Source organism: Muscardinus avellanarius (genome assembly GCF_963383645.1).
Source record: "Muscardinus avellanarius genome assembly, chromosome: 1".
Lineage (NCBI taxonomy): Eukaryota > Metazoa > Chordata > Mammalia > Rodentia > Gliridae > Muscardinus > Muscardinus avellanarius.
In genome coordinates, this window is record NC_137786.1 from 198,927,381 (window position 1) to 198,944,874 (window position 17,494).

The following is a 17,494-nucleotide window of genomic DNA, read 5'->3' on the forward strand; positions in this document are numbered from 1 at the left end:
AAAAGGCAAAAAAAAAAAAAAGTTTTTAAAGCCCAAATCTACAACAAATCCCACATTTGCCTAGGAAGCACTAGCATGTGATGAATGAATTTGTCTGAGTATCCCTGCCATTCAGGAGCAAGGGTTGGCATGGACCTATTTTCAATCAGGCAGCTCTGAACTGTGAAAACTGGAAGATATGATTGTTGTTTAAAATATCTACTTCCAAATTCATGTACAGTTTCAGAAATGTTCAATGATTCTCTAAAATAGATTTTCTAAATTTATTGCTATATTTTTAAAATCTGTGATCATCCACCATGGGAAAATAGAAGTTATTCAGAAGTCTTTTGCTTTACAATATGCTTTTATTTCTGGCTCATTCTGTGATGTCACAATCACACACATGTGATGCTTTGAATGTTTATGACTGGCACTCAGGCTTTTATCAGGATAGCTCCTTCAGTATACATCTTTAGACACAAAATTAATTAGACCTTTAAAAAAAAAACTGGAAGAGTGAATTAGTGCAGTGCAGTATGAGAATTCAAGAGACATCAGTGCTATGGTGGTATACAATCATTTCTGGTATGATTTTAAAGAATCCCTTAAGCCATCAAAGTCTTAAGTTTTTTCATATCTACAATGAAGACAACAATATCCTCCATATACGTTCTTTAAAGTATTTAATACATAATTTATATAAAATGTTGTGCCTGGCTCCTAAGTGTTCCACAAATTGGACCTTCATAGTTTTATTTTATTATACTTATGCATAGTGTTGTACAAGGTATATGTGATATTAATAATGTAATTTACTTACTATAAAAATTGTTCAGAGCCAGGCGTGGTGGCACACGCTTGTAATCCCCATGCTTGGGAGGCTGAGACAGGAGGATTGCACTGGTTTGGAGCCAGCCTCACTGGCTTAAGAGACCCTGTTTCCAAATTAAAAAAAAATAGGTCTGGGAGTGTAGCCTGGAGGTAGAAGGGCTTCCAGGAACCCCAGTACCACCAAAAAAAATTGTTCATTAAAATCCATAAATTAAAGTTGCAATTTTAAAAAATGTGTTAGAAACAGAATATTGCCACTTTACACAAAGGAATCCACTAAAGGATTTATTTCTATATCAAAAATTTTTAATTTGCTTAAGCCCTGATTTACATTATTTTGATCCATAAGGAATTTGGCCATATAACATGTAATATAAGGCATGATGAATTAGTAATGCTTTGTAAAATGCCAAATGAATGTGTTTTATAGACCTATAGATTAGAAATTATTTTCTGGTCTGAGTATTTCTATTTTAGAAAAATTGTTTATCTTATTTCTTGGAAATTTTACAGTAAATATCAGAGGTAAGTGTGATCTAGACAAACAGAATTCAACTATGAAACTATCTCTAGAGAGAGAAAGAGAAAGAGAGAGAGAGATGATAGAAAAATAGATAGATAGATAGAGATAGATACATGGTATAGACATACATATCATATATGATATGGGAGAGAAAATAGAAAACTTAAGGAGCTTTAGCTCATTTACGAATCAGACGAGTAGTACAGTAGAGGAAGGATTTGGAGAAGAAAGAAGAGGTGGGTGAGTGGAGAATTTATGAAAGAAACAGTTCAAATAATGTTATGTTCATATTACTACCAATCTCAACAAAATATATGAGGAGGGAGGAAAGGGTTGGGATGTGGAGGAAAATACAAAAAGTGTTGAGTGCATGTATGTTTATATTATTTTGAACCTCACTATCATATATATTACTGTAATGCATCAATAAAAGTCTATGAAAAATAAAATAGAAAGATATCATCTTCTTTGAATTTATAATGTGTCTGGCTTGTTGAGTACTCTGAGGTTTTCCAGTGAGAGGTAACAAAACTATTCAGAGATTAAGAAATGGTCCCAGTCTTATATATAATATAACTTTCAGCCCAAACTAGAGTTGATGTGAGAAAACAATGAATTTTGAAAGACTTATGACAATGTATTTTTTATAAATTTATGATTATTACTGCTTTTCCTTTCCCAAATCTTCCCATTTAAGAACTAATGTCATTGTGGTACTATATCAGGAAGAGAGAGATGGAGCATGGAAATTGCTACCCTGAGAGTCAGAATGAGCTTCATTGATGTGCAACCTGTAAAAGCAGGCAGGCCCCAGGCTCAGATGTCCTTACCTTTGAACTTGTATTTTTCTGCTAGGTATCTGATGCATCTACAGAACACATATATAGACAGAGATGATATGCACAACGTGTGTGACACTGTCTCCACCTCTTTGCTGCTGTCCTTTGCACGTGTCCTTCTATGTGACCAGAATTCTGGAAGACCCATAAGTTCCAGCACTCTAGACATAAGTACAAGCTAAATGTGTTGTGTATGCTTGGTATGCACTGGTTGGAGAAATTTGCCTCAAACTCAGAAAGCACCAGCATCCTGAGAAACAAAGATGATCAAGTAATCTTGTCACATCCTTTTGTGTTTTCTCTTCCTTTTCTTGTGCTTTTATTGATGCATTATAGTAACCCTGTCATATCCTTTTGGATTCATTTTATTTTTCTGTGTTAGCCAACTGCTTATACAGAAATGTAACATAAAAATAAAAGTGAAAGATTGGGCATCTATAGTACATTTTCCTTCAGGACTTATTTCCTATTAAATAAGCTGGAGGTAGAGAGTTTGGGAAAGATATACATACATTAAAAGGTAAAAAAAAGTATAACATTGTGTGTATTTTCATTGTTCTAGTACCAAAATTAAAAAAAAAACAACTTGCATATGTAGAAACTATAAATACAAGGTGTGCTATTCAATGATATTCTATTCAATTAAATATTTTATTTAAGATCAGTATTTAAGATTTTTAATTACTAAAATGGAGGGTGGAAGGAATGAGTTGGGAATTGGGGAAGTGCTAAATGAAAGATGTGTGCCTCTACGCTCATTTATGTCATAATGATGTACGACTACAGCACAATTTAATTTAAAACTAATACACCAATAAACAAAACTGCACAATTTAATTTAAAACTAAAATCATATAAAAATGAAGGTTAATGGTAAATTCTGGGCAAATTATTTTTTTAATTGTCATTTTGTATAAAATACAATTGTATAGTAATTTAAAATTAAAAGGAGAGAGTAGAGAGAACTTAAGAAAGTAAAGTTTTATATTTTAGTACCACTAATACACATTCTTCCTCATTTGTGAACTCAAAGCCCTGCTTTTTTACTTTACATTGGACCCTGCAATTTATATATCTCACTCTGTACAGAGTTAATGAAAAATATAAAGGAGAGGTAAAAGAAGTGCTATATTATAACCAGGAACAAGCATAAGGAAGACTTTTACGATTTGTGGGCCTAGGAAGTCCCTGGCTACTCTTACTAAAGGGCTCACAAGTATACCCTCCTGTTCATCACATAGCCCCCTTTGCCTGTCACTGATACTGAACTCAGATTTACATGTCTTTTTGTAGAAGCATCCCTTTATTAATATCAACGCTGCTTCATTATCGCTCTGGAGAGACACTGGTTATCATACAAGTGATAGATTATTTATTTCAGTCAACTCGTCATTGTCTGATGCATGCAAAGTTCTGCTGGGGTTACGTTTGAAGAGGAATGAGAGGGCATCTCGAGAAGAGCCATCTATGTCCAGTATTTGCTGTGCTTATCCAGAATTAGGGTGATGCCAAAAACTTGGGACATAGATTTATTGGATTGCATTTGTCATATACTCTATCTAGACTTATTTCTTCATCAGATATATTAAGTGGATGTCTTTGGTCATGAAAAGCAATTATGAAAATGACATAAATTTGGGGATCCTTCATGATTTGTAATCAAGATGCTACCATTTATTGGATAAAATAAGCACTCTCTGAATATGTTTTCTCATTAATGAGTCAGCCATGATGTATTCATATATTTCTTTGTTATTTTTTTTTACAAAAGATAGAAAATTTTAACTAAAGCAAATGAGCAACAGGATTAGCAAATAAGATTTAAAGAGAGGTTAACCTTTGGCAATACAGGAATTTGAATCACTTGGCAACATATAAAATAATCTTCTTACGAAACAAAGTCTTCTGTTAAAACATAAAACGTTCTCACTCTGTTGACTTCCCTCACAATAAGGCAAATTGACATACTTAGGATCCTCCCATCACATGCAACCATCCAAGATTTTAAATAATATTTTACTTATACAAAGAACTTGATGATCATAAAAAATATTTTTGCTGAGAATATCTAGCATCAGCAGCTCAAGTTATACCAGTTTACAGAAGCAAATTTGTGACTGCTTTGAAGTGTGCACCATTTTGTTATGTCAGTGGAGTAAGCACTGCTGTCCATGCATGGTGGTTATAATACTGACATCTATGCCAGGACTGTGCTGCAACATACTTCAGAGCATTATTCCATTGCTACATAGGGTCCTGACTTGGTCCCGTGTGCCTCATAAAGATTCTGAGTATTTCTTGATAACCTTTGAGTAAATGTTCTGCTTATATTGGCTGGATTTGTTTTCTGTTGCTTGAACTAATAACCCTTGTTGATGCAGCATTAATCTATACATTCAGATATTCCGGGAGGTCTTGACAAATGATGTGGAGATAAACAATAATTCATTTCTGGGGGAATATTTCTATACTCTTCTTTGGAAAGGCCAACCGAACCGTTTTAATGACTATACTCCAGAGGGAAAATGATGGATGTTTATTTCATATTGTGTTAGAGAAATAACTACTGAATCTGAATGTGCAAGATCACTTTTAAAGAGGTAAGCTAGCTTCAGGGAAAGAATATCCTTTGCTTTATGTCTTTATATAAAAGTATCCATTCACTCTGGCATTATAATTCCTGAAACATTATAATAGACCCAGGGCCAAACTCAAAGGCTATTTGACTATACTCAATAAAGCACAGTATCTTAGTTTCCTTAGATGGCTCTATAATTGCTTTGTGTACTAGGGATTGAATCTAGTCGTATTCTACTTCTGAACAACACTTCTGTACATTTTTATTTTAGATTTTGAAACATGGTCTTTCTAAATTTTTAAGGGTCTCACTTACTGCTGAGACTGGTCTCAATCCTGTGATACTTCTGTCTCAGCCTCCCAAGTACAATGATGATTATAGGGACATACCATCTATAAAATATCTGAGTAATTATAATAAGCCATAGAAATTTATTTCTCGCAGTTCTGTAGACTGAGATTTTCAAGGTCAAGGCTATAGCAGAGGAGGTATCTGGGGAGGACTCATGCCTCACACATGGCACCTTTCTATATGTCTTCATATGGCAGAAAAGCAAAAAGGGCTCCCTCAAGACATTTTTATAAGGGCAATAATCCCACTCATTACTTAATCTAACCTCCTGACCTAGTCATGTATTGGAAGATCCAACTCCTAGTTATCACCACTAAGAACAAGGTTTCAACATGAACTATAACATTCAGGCCATAACACAAATATATGGACATGTCTTACATATATTTTGACATTTCACTTGCTGAACAAGAATGCTGGATTTGACATTGATCTTAGAAAAGAAACTTTGAAATCACAAAAATTTGTATATATCAGATGTTATGAGATATTTCTAAATAGAAGACAATGTATATAGAATGGAAATTGGCCAAAGAGAAGCTGAGGAGATGCTAATATTTCAAAAATAAAAGACTACATCTCTCTTAATTTATTCTTTGATGGGAGGCTGACTCCCAAAACACCAGTTTTGAGCTCCCTTGCCTTTTCATGAAATTCATTTGACCTTATCTCTTGACCCTTGCTTCAGCATTGGCTCTTTTATAAGAAGGTTCTCTAAGACTTTTCGGTTTGCCTTTTATTTTCAAAACAAAGTCTACTTTTCCAAATTTATGTGAAATATTGGTTTCTCTTTGCTTAAAACTCTGAGACCCCTATGATTTAAAATGGCACTGGTCCTCACCTTCTTTAACCCAGTTCTCTCTTCTTACATTACTTCCTGATACCAGTCAACCAGCCTATGTCCATCCTCCTATTATGGAACAAAGATAAATTAATTTCCCTATTTATTGGCAAAAAAGTCAGTTGCAACAGCTTAGTAAAACAGATATAAAAATTAAACTTTGTATTCCTATAGAAATCTGAATATAAAATGTTTTTGAATTGGTACAATCACTTAAAATATAACAAATGACCAAGATATATCACATATATTTACAGAAGACTAGAAATATCTTCTGGATATGAGCATTGGCAATATCTCTCCTCATGGACTCAATGTTTTAATAATATCACCAGTTATTACAATCTCAAAGGACATATAGGAAGGAACAGGACACTTAAGTTAGTTTCTCTTTGTATGTTTCTTCATTTTTACCAGGATGGACAATCTTTGTCAAAGTCTCCCAAGATCTCCCTTCATTATACCGTGAGCCCACCTCTTTCAAAAAAGTTACTAGCAAATGCCCTGGGGGGTCAACCTCTTTAATACTCAAAATCTGTATTCCTTAACAAAAAGTAAAGTACTATTTTTGAATAATAGTATGGCTTCCAGAAAAAACAGAGAGAAGCAATTTCGTTTGAAAAAGTCAAGGCTATAAAATCAGAAGTTTAAGAACATAATTTAAAGTTCAGGAAATAGGTTCTATTTCTAGTGAACAGCATGTGTTCTATCATTCAGTTCAAGGCTAAAGGTAAATTCCTTAGTAACTGTGAAACATATCTTGAGTCCCAGTTTGATTTTATTATGTTGAGGCCATCATATAAGACAGGGTGGGAGCAGCAGCAGAGCTCAGACACTCATGAAGGGGAGGAATCACATCAATGCATATTTTTGCAGTTTCTTGGATTAAGGCAGGTGTAGAAGTGACCACTGCCTGCAGAGACCGATGCTTAAATGGATTTGTGTCATTCTGCCATGAAGAGCTTGTGGGGACATGGCTCGTGGTGACAAATGGTAAATGTTAAAGAGAGTTTCAAATAAAATCTATTCCAACTATACCATGAAAATATGCTGCTGACTTGTTGAGGTAGCTGATAAAAGACAAAGAAGTTCTTAGGATGTACATAAAATTAACCCCCCCCATTGCAGAAATTTCTCAACCAATACCCATGCCAGTAACAAAGCTTATAATTAACTACCTGTGCAAATGAACCAGATTAGATGGAAATGATTTATAATTCCCACACAATAGAAATAACTTTGTGTTCTTTTACACTTTCATCTGCTTCAGAAAATAATTTTGAACTTGAGTCTCAACCTTATTTTATCTTTAATAAGTGCATTTGAAAAATATCAATGTTAAGTGACCCAGCAATGTTAGTTGCAATTGATTTTTAGGGAGCAAAATTTTACCAGTACTAATAAAACAAGAGGAAACCTTTTATTGACATTTTATTCTCCTGACTGGGCAAAATAGCTAATAAAAATATTGATCATTTATTTTTAACCTTGTGCTAACCTAGGCATTTCTTTAATGATTATAAAAGCCCTGTCTAAAAATATCTAAACAGAGGCTTATTTTATGTAGGGCTATGTAGCTAATGAGAGTTGGATCTAGTCTTCAAAACTGCCCTATTTACTCATAATACAGTACTTTATAGAAAAATGAATACCCCACATTACTCATTATACTTTGGGACAATAACAGAAATGTTTATTTGTTTTTTGGATTCCAGGTTTATGAAGGCAATAACACACAATACATTCAGGCAATAACAGATAATTTTATTATATTTTGTTTATTAATTTATTTTTGTGTGTGTGATACCATAGCAGGGAATGGACATCCCCAGCCTTATAATTTTTTTTTGTGTGTGTGTGGTACTGGGGTTCCTGGAAGCCCTTCTACCTCCAGGCTACACTCCCAGACCTATTTTTACATTTTTTGGAAACAGGGTCTCCTAAACCAGCGTGTGCGGCTGGCTTCGAACCTGCGCGATCCTCCTGTCTCTGCCTCCCAAGCATGGGGATTACAAGCATGCGCCACTACGCCCGGCCCCAGCCTTATAATTTATTATTTTTTTTAAACAGGGTCTCACTAAGTATCTGAGGACAGCTGTGAAATTGCAATACTTCTATCTCAACCTTCCAAATACTGGGATTACAAACCTGTGACACCATACCTGATTTATTTTATTTTACCTTTTTTCAGGAGTAGAAAGGGAGAAGGTCTACACAAATTAAAAACAATAAATAAAAATAATTGTTTTCCTCCAATTCCATCCATTTCCCTGTAAATGACGTAATTGTGTTTTTCTTTATGGCTGTATAGAAATCAATTGTGTACGTGTCCTAGTGTTGTAATCCACTCATCGGTTGATGAACATCTTGACTGGTTACTGTTAGGATAAACAGCGCAGTCATGCCAAAGATGGCGCCTCTCTGGCTTCTCTTCCAGATTGTGCTGGTTACCTCATAGCTTGCCAAAGGGGGCCACGGGATGCCCAACAACCAGTTACCTGATAACACACTCACTGGGGTATGAACCATCCAATCAGTAAACACCCTATACTTTGTGCGATCTTCCGCTGTGAGCGGAAGCCCCCTCCTCCCAGCTGCCTGATATAAAAGGGAGCTGGGCTGTCTTAATAAAGCTTTTGCTTGCTTGCTTGCTTGCTTGCTTATCTCCAAAGGCTGGCCTTAGGTTTTTTCAGCGCCAGACTTCCACCTTCAGTTACATAGTTAGTTTGGCAATGGTGATTGTGTATCTATGAACATAGATATGCATTCATTAGTTTGTTTTCCATTCTTTTGTGTAACATTATGATAAGTGGGATTTGTCAGTTACAAAATATATTAAATTAGATGCTCTCCCTAATATGAAGAAGTTAGGGAGAAAATAGGTGATAGAAGGAACTCCAGACAAAGAAGGAGATACTATAGGTGAGCAAATATGGTTACCTAACTGAAGGGATGGGAGGGGAAAAAGGGAAGTTCTCTAATGCACATGATGTATATTAACAAACATATCAATGCCAAGCACTAAGTCAAACATTAGAAGGAGGGAGGAGGAGGGACTGGAGTGGGAATTGTGTAAGGGATAATTGGATGATGTGTGCATGTATGCCTCCACCATCTTGTACTCCATTAAGATGTAAAACTACAATGTGCCAATAAAAATTAAAAAAGAAAAAGAATTGTTATTTTTGTCTCAAAGGAAGCATTGGTCATAAGGCTGGTCCCAAACTGCCTCATGAGTCTTTTCAATCAGTGGGATTTCCACATTTAAGTCTATCCATGGATGAAGACAAAAAGAGAGATGAGAGAGCGAGAGCGAGAGCGAGAGAGAGAGAGGAAACAGAAACAGAGTGAGGAAGAGTGAAAGGTTTTTAAGGAAGTGGGTTTATTTTTGGTGTAGGCAAAGATGAAATCTATAAAGTAGACAGGTGGGCTCAAGAGCCAGGAAAAGCTGATGTTGCATCTGGAGTCTGAAGAGAGAGACTGGAAACATAATTTCATTATTCTTGGGACTCTCTCTCTCTTCTTCACTGGAGGCCTTGCACTTGATAGGATGATTCTTACTACATTATGAAAATTAAACTACTTTTCCTAAAATATAGTGATTTGATTATTAATCATATCTAAAAAGTACCTTCACAGTAACACTAGAATGGTGTTTAGCCAACATTAGATACAATGGGTACCAGGGACTAGCCACATTTATGGATGAAATTAACCGTCACCACAAGAGATGAGAGAAATGCTGTACAGAACAATAGAAAAGCATAAACTTGACTTAGGGGCTATTGTTAAAACACACACAACAAATGCTGGTGAGTGTGTGGAGAAGTGGGAACTCTAATACATTGTTGTTAGGATTGCAAATTGGTGCAAGCACTTTGGAAAACAGTATAGAGAATCCTTAGAAGAATGGAAGCAAACCTACCATATGATCCTGCAATATCACTTCTGGGTATATACCCAAAAGAATTTTAACCAAACTACTAAACTAATTTACATGTATCTATGTTCATAGCCACACAATTCACAATTGTCAAACCATGGAACCAACCAAGATATCATCAACAAATTAATGGATTATAAAAATGTGGGATATGTACACAATGGAATTTTACTCAGCAATAAAGAAGAACACAACTGCATTCTTTACAGGGAAATGAATGGAACTGGAGAACATTTTGTTAAGTGAGATTAGTCAGTCAGCAAAAATAAGAAATTGGGAGAAAAAGGATAGTATGAGGAACTCTAGTCAAGAAAGGGGAGAAACCACAGATGAGCAAATAAGGTGACCTAACTGAGGGAAATGGGAAGAGGGAAGAGAGAAATTCTCTAATGTGCATGATGTACATTCATAAATATGTCAACATCAGTCACTAAGCCAAACATGAGAAGGAGGGGGGGAGGAATGGAGTGAGAATTGGGGAAGGGTTAAGTGAGCAATGTGTGTATATATGCCTCTACCATCTTGTACTCCATTAAGATGTATGAGAATAATGCACCAATAAAAAAAGTATAAATGAAGAAATATTTGTCAGCTTCCTTTCCTATTAAGTCTGAATACCAAAAACCTTTGCAATGCTAATAATTATCACTGCATAAGGTAAAATAACCTCAAGCAAGGAAGTGATTGCACACAAACATCCTAAGGAGGAGTATTTAATTAGTTATTTAAATGTCTACTAAACATCTTACACATGCCATGTAATATGTCAAGCAGTGGATACAAAACAGAGATAAAGACATAGACTATATGCTTACTGGGCTTAACATCTGAGGAGGGTAGGGAAACAAAAGGCTAATGTAAAATAATTAGATTTTATTTTTATTACTAGCTTCAGTGTCAATGCTAGACTTTTTATTATACTTATTCAAGCTGGGTTAAATCACCTTAGCTGATAAGTTGATGAATGCAAAGTTTGTGCTTCCAACAATGTATTTTTGTCATAGATAATTCCTAACATAAAAAGAAATACTACAAGAGTTTTTCTATCTATATTGATGACTCATTGAAAATACTTAATGCATGCATATTAGGGATGAAGGAAATGCAAACTTTAATGACTTAATTAAACAATTTTGGTGGTTCTAATAATTATATATTCATACTACTGTTTTACTTAATGCATGCATATTAGGGATGAAGGAAATGCAAACTTTAATGACTTAATTAAACAATTTTGGTGGTTCTAATAATTATATATTCATACTCCTGTTTTAGTATCCAAAACCTCATAGGTACAAACAAAAATATGAAACTTTACTTGACACAGTAAATTAAACCAAAATCAGTTATTTTCAAAATCAATAAGAAAGCAAGTGTTTTTTTTATTCTGAATAGAGTTCAATAATCTGCTGTCTTTAACAATTGTAACCTCAAGAAAACTACCGAGCCTGCAGAGATCTATTCTACTCTTACTGATAATTATATCAACTATATTTTAGGGTTGTTGTAAATATTAATTGTGACCACATGTGTGTTAGACTCAGAACAAAGAAAGATACAATAGAATAGCTCATTACCTTATGACTTCAGGAGACTGATGGCTATATTTTACATTCTTCATGCCCTTTACTTGAATGTATACATTGCTAATCCAATGTGAATGAGTACTGTGTCCATTTGCCACCCATGTCATTGCTTCCAACACATATGAATACACAGATGCAACTAAACAGACATACTTCCACACACCTCCTGGTAAAATACAGCATGAAATTTATTATAGAATTGTCATTGTTAGAGATTTTAACACTGACACTCATTCTCACTTAAAGTTGTCTTTCATTATCTAAAAGTAAAAATACTCTATGTTTAAAACACAGTACTTTGTATATGAATAACTAATAACTAAATTTAGAAATGCTATTGAAAAGTTGGCTAACAGGAGTACACTGTGCCAAGCTATTTGTAGTTTCTTAAACCCATACGAAACCTGAAAGCCAGACTCAGATCATTATTTCTTGAAGTAAACTGAAACCTATTTGCCCACCAGTGCAAAAGTTTTTCTATCTTGGTAGTGCCCAGACCACAGGGATACCTTTCCTTGCATCTTTGAAGCATTTAGCCCTTTTGTAGATGTAGCATATATTCTCTTTCATTGTCAGTCTCATTCTTGATCTTTTTTTCCAATCATTATTTAAGCTTCCTCAGGGCAAGACCCAATCATAGGTACTGGTCAACCTTCTATTGGCTAAAAATGACCACATACTGTGCTGATGATATTATAGGAAAAGGATCTGAAAGTAAGCTTTCCTGTGGTTGTTATATGTTTATTCACAAAAATAATTTTTAAATGAAGAAAAGAAAAGAGAAAGAAAACACCAGAATTGTGTGTCATCCTTTATTCCAGCCCCTTGCTGCCTATTCCATTTCCTCAGTTAACAGACCTAAGACATGTGCATCAATTTGAGATGGTGTTGGAGAACATCTTGTTCTCACTGGTACATGGTGACAGATATTCCATTCATTTAGGAAAGTAGAACTCAAATGTTGATAAATGTTTCCTAGGATGCCAGATGAGGATAAAAAGAGAGTGAAAGTATAAGTATCTGACCAGGGACTTTTTCAGTATACATCATAAAACTTGAGCAATGGATGAGCTCTGTTAGTCCAAGTTTCTCTTGTCAAAAAAACAACTAACTGAAATTCAGAATATTCTAGCTGGTTTTCAAAGATCAAAATGTTTTCACAGCTAAAGGCTTAAAACCACATTTATCATCTCTAGTTTAGTATCCTTTTCATGAATCATGAATAAAAAAATCCTAAGTTAGCAAAGATAAAAATGTAAAGAATATGCTTGTGGAAGTAGAAATTGTTAGAGGGTTGTTAAAATGAAGCATATCTTTTTTTCTTTTTTTTTTTTTTTAATTTGTGGTACCATAGATAGAACCCAGGACATTCTACCTCTAAGTTCCACTCTCAGCCTGATTTTTATTCTTTATTTTGAAACAGGGTCTCACTGAGTTGCAAAGGGCCTAAGTAGCTGAGGCTAATTGTGAACCTGGATCCTCCTGTCTCTGCCTCCCAAATGTTGGGATTGCCAGAGTGTGCCACCATGCCAAGCTGAAGCATGTCTTTCCAATAAGGTACTTTTTGTGCTCTCCTATTTTTCTTGTTATTACATGGACACAAAATCTTCAATATTTTGAAACAAAGCTTCTACATAATATTTATTAACTAACAAGAATATCAATAATGAGGATAAGTTTAAATTAAAAATACTTTTTGAGTTCCCAAATTTAAAATTTTCTGAGCAAAAGCATATACCATTAAAATATATTTTACTTATTTTAATGTATGGTGCATATGCACAAATATATTTTGATAATGTTTTAATTTTATGTCTGTGATTGTTATACTGAGTTATTAATTTTAAGTGTACAAAGTAATAGATTTAAATACATAAAGAATAAATAACATGGTACTTTTATTTTATTTTATTTTTGTTTTTGCATTACTAGGGATCAAACCCAGAGATATTCTACCTCTGAGCTACATCTCTAGCCTTTTTAGCTTTTGTTTTGAATCAGGGTCTTGCTAAGTTCTGGAGAGTCTCACTATGTTGCTGAGGCTGTCCTTGAACCTGCAATTCTCCTGTCTCAGCCTCCCAAGTACTAGGCATATAGGTATGCACCACCAGCTGCTTATGTTAAAAGAAAAATATTTTAGTAGGCAGGATGACCCTCATTTGCTTTTCCTAAGGATAATAAACTTCTTTATACATATTATTTAATTACAGTCTTATAAAGTGCACAGTGCAGGGCAAATATATGCAATTTAAATGCACTGCAATGTGCATTCCCCTTGCTGCTTCCACTTGATATTTCTTTAACCATTTACTTCTTTTCCTTTTACTGAATGAGTAAGTAATCTCCAACATGTACTATCTCTACTGCCCTAGATTTTCCTCTGCACCTAAAAAATGTCATAGAGGTAACAAATGAAATAAGCTGCAGATAACAAAGGAGATACTCTGTATTCAATATTTCCAAGTAAGGGTCCAGTAAGTGGTTTTGGCACTAATCATCTAGGTGAATAAGGAAAGTGATTTTATAACATATATTCTGCTCAACAAAGCTAGGTAAAACCAGAGTTTTACAGGGGAAAAAAAGTCATCACTCTGCATAGTCAGTCAGGTCAACTCTGGTGTGAGAACTTTTTAAAGAAGACAGGTTCCATTCTAAGACTGGCAAGGTTCCATTCTAAGACTGGCAAATGTTTTTAAAATTCTAGACACGTTTAGAATCTCTATAAAATGGGATTATAATTCTGGGAAAGGATTCCAAATAAACTACTGCTCTTAATTAATTATTCAAGTAAAAATGTCTCCTTTAAAATCTACTATTTAAAACTACTATTAATATGACAACCATCACAATACACTATTACAAATACCATCTCACCATCTACCATTTTAAAAGTCCTACAATGTGCTAGCAACCACAATACTATTAATATTTAATACTCCTAACCCAACAAAGCTAGTTTTCAAAGTAGGCAATACTATTTCAAATGTTTAGGGAAATATACAGATTAACTATGATGATAGCTAGGTTTATATTCTTCAGTTTTGTTTTGATTTTAAATGACAAAATCTACCTCTCTTGCCTCAAAGATATGCATTTCTTTTGCAGGTACATTCCTATAGCCTCATATGCTATTTGTTCATATATATATATATATATATATATATATATATATACACACATATATATATATACACACACACACACACACATATATATATATATATATATATATATATATATATATATATATATATATATATATGGTCTATCTCCTACCATGCTCATCTTTGTCTGCTATATTACCCTTTATATTAATAAAAGTCATCATCTTCTGAAAATAGTTTTTAAATTGTTCATGATCTAGTTTTCCCATAAGAATACAGGCTTCTTGAAGGCAGAGAATATATTAGTTTTGATTGCTGCTGAATTCACAGAGAATAGAGATGTGCTTAATTCTTCATTGACACTTAGTAAATATTTGAGGAAAGAACAAACAAATATTTTTAATGATAGTTTGATAAGTGATAGAACCAGGACACAAGCAAACACAGGTCATCAGGAGATAACATCTATACCTTATTTCTGCTATATTTCATAGCTTATAATGGCATCATATCTCCTGACTATTGGAGAGTCTTGACTGAGAGGAATAAAACCTCAGCCTTCCATGCATGGGAGGATTGCTACCAGTTTCACACCTAATATAGAGGCATCATCTAGGAAGATTTTATTACTGGCAGCCAATATCTGCCCTATTTGAAATCCACTTGTTTGTAACAACATTAGCCAATGCTTGACTCAGAGTGAAAATGCCAGTCTCACCTTTGGCAACTGAACTAATAATCATTCTTAAATGCTCCAGGGTTGGAGCTGAGTTCAACCCCATAAAGCACAACCTAAAAGAGATATTTTAAAAGGTGTTTCATGATGCTCTAATTTATTATGAGGTGAATACTAACTTAAATGATTATGTATTTATTAAAGTATTTTAATAAAGTATCATGTATTAAGGAATCATGTATTTATTAAACATAATTTTAAGTTATATTGAATAAACTACATTTATAGAGTTCAGAACATTTCAAATGTATTGAAGTTTGCAGAAAACATCTGTGCAAAGAAATTAATTTAATAATTAAGTTATTTCACTTCACAAATATTTATCTGTAGACTACTGTGTACAGTTTTATGTACTGGGAGCTTAGTTCAATTAAAAGGACCCCATGCCAGAGGAAATGCTAATTAAGAAAATAATAGATTTATTCTATTTTTGTCCAATCTGAAAATATAACAAATATAACAAGAACACTATTTGGATCTTGGTTAATTTTTAAATAACAGTATAATTGTGTCTAACTTGCTAAATGTGTGCTACCATTAGTCCCGTAAGACATTTAGAAGACATAACAAGATTTCTTCCATTATTATTTGCTGGTTTGCATATTCTTTGCAAACTGCAACTTTAGTCTAATGGCTAAAATGTGTTCTCCAGACTTGGATTTTTCCAGTTAAGTCATTTTTTTAACTTTAATAAGGTCTTTCAATAAAAGAGACTAAGGAATTTGGAGAAAGATGAGTGTGGCTTCAGTGATCTTGAAGGTTTTCTTATTAACCTCATCTGTTTGGAAAATATCTTTATATAATCCTGAATTAAAACACAACCATCAATCATGGGCTTGCACTCAGTGTCATTTTTATTTCTATTCCATCTACTTATCCCCCCATATAAAAATAGAGATTAACATTACTCACCTAAAATTCTATGTTTTATTTCTGTCATGAGTACCAAATCATCATTTTTATAATTGACTCAAGACAAGGTATTGAAGATTTTTCCACACCTGCCTTTAACTTTTCAGTTTCATATTTTGATGTTTTATTGTGATACTTTTGAAATAACCTCCCATACACACTATATGTCTCCATTAATATGGTATTTGTTTTCACATCTCTAGAATTTCATTGGTACTTTCTCTGCCTAAGCTTTGTCTGATGACCTTTGTTGGTGTGTTTGTTTCAATTTGTCCACACACCTATTACAAAAGTCACTATGTCTATTACAAGTTTTTCTTTTTTTTCCTTTGCCTGAATAATGATACATACAATGTGTTTTTTGTTAATTATCATTCTATAATGCTTAGAAGGGAGATCTTTTGCACGTGAGATAATAAAAGCTATATGAATGGATTACATTTTAACACCAAGATGCTATGATCTTTTCAATTAGATATTTTCTTCAGAGAGTTAAATATAATATTGATTTTAATTTAATAGCTTTTGCAAAATTTAAAGAATGTATACTTTAAATTTTCACACGTAAAATTATTTTTAAAAAGTTTTATTCATAGCAAAAATAAAAATCTTTATTTTGAGGCATGTTTTTACTATACATATATATGTATAGTATGTATAGTGTGTGTATATATGTGTGTATGTGAGCACTACATATATATGTGTGTGTGTGTGTTTGTGAATGTGTGTCTGGTGAGCACTAGATATATCTGTGTGTGTTTGTGTATGTGTGTAGTAAAGAGTAATAAAATGCTACTTTTCTGTATATATGTGTGTATGTGTGTGTATGTGAGAACTACATCTATATGGTGTGTTTTTGTGTATGTGTGTGTGGTAAACAGCAATAAAATGCTACTTTTATTATTTTTGTTGATGTATTGTAATCATAGATATTAATGAGACATTATATGATAGAGTTGTACATGTACACATCACTCAGTTAGCCCTTCCCTGATTCCCACCCCATCGTCTTCCTTCCCTCTTTCCCATGTTTGGCTTAGTGATTGATTTTGATATGTTTGTGACTGTGTGTATTTAGGAGTTTCTCTCCCCCTCCCAACTCACTCAGTTATGTGGCCATATTTGCTCATCCATGGTTTCTCCTTCTTTGTCTAGAGTTCCTCCTATGACCTTTTTTTCTCCCTAACTTCCTCATATTAGGAAGAGCATCCAATTTTTTTTAACTTTTTGTGACTGAATAATCTCAGTTTAATGTTCTCCATTTCCAT

The 17,494-nt window shown here is 33.8% G+C and overlaps 1 pseudogene across 1 annotated transcript in view; it reads left to right on the forward strand.

Annotated features, from left to right (window-relative positions):
- LOC308259453 (NSFL1 cofactor p47-like) overlaps positions 1 to 17,494 on the forward strand; it is an 86,682-nt pseudogene that overhangs the window by 7,855 nt on the left and 61,333 nt on the right. The window lies entirely within an intron of this gene.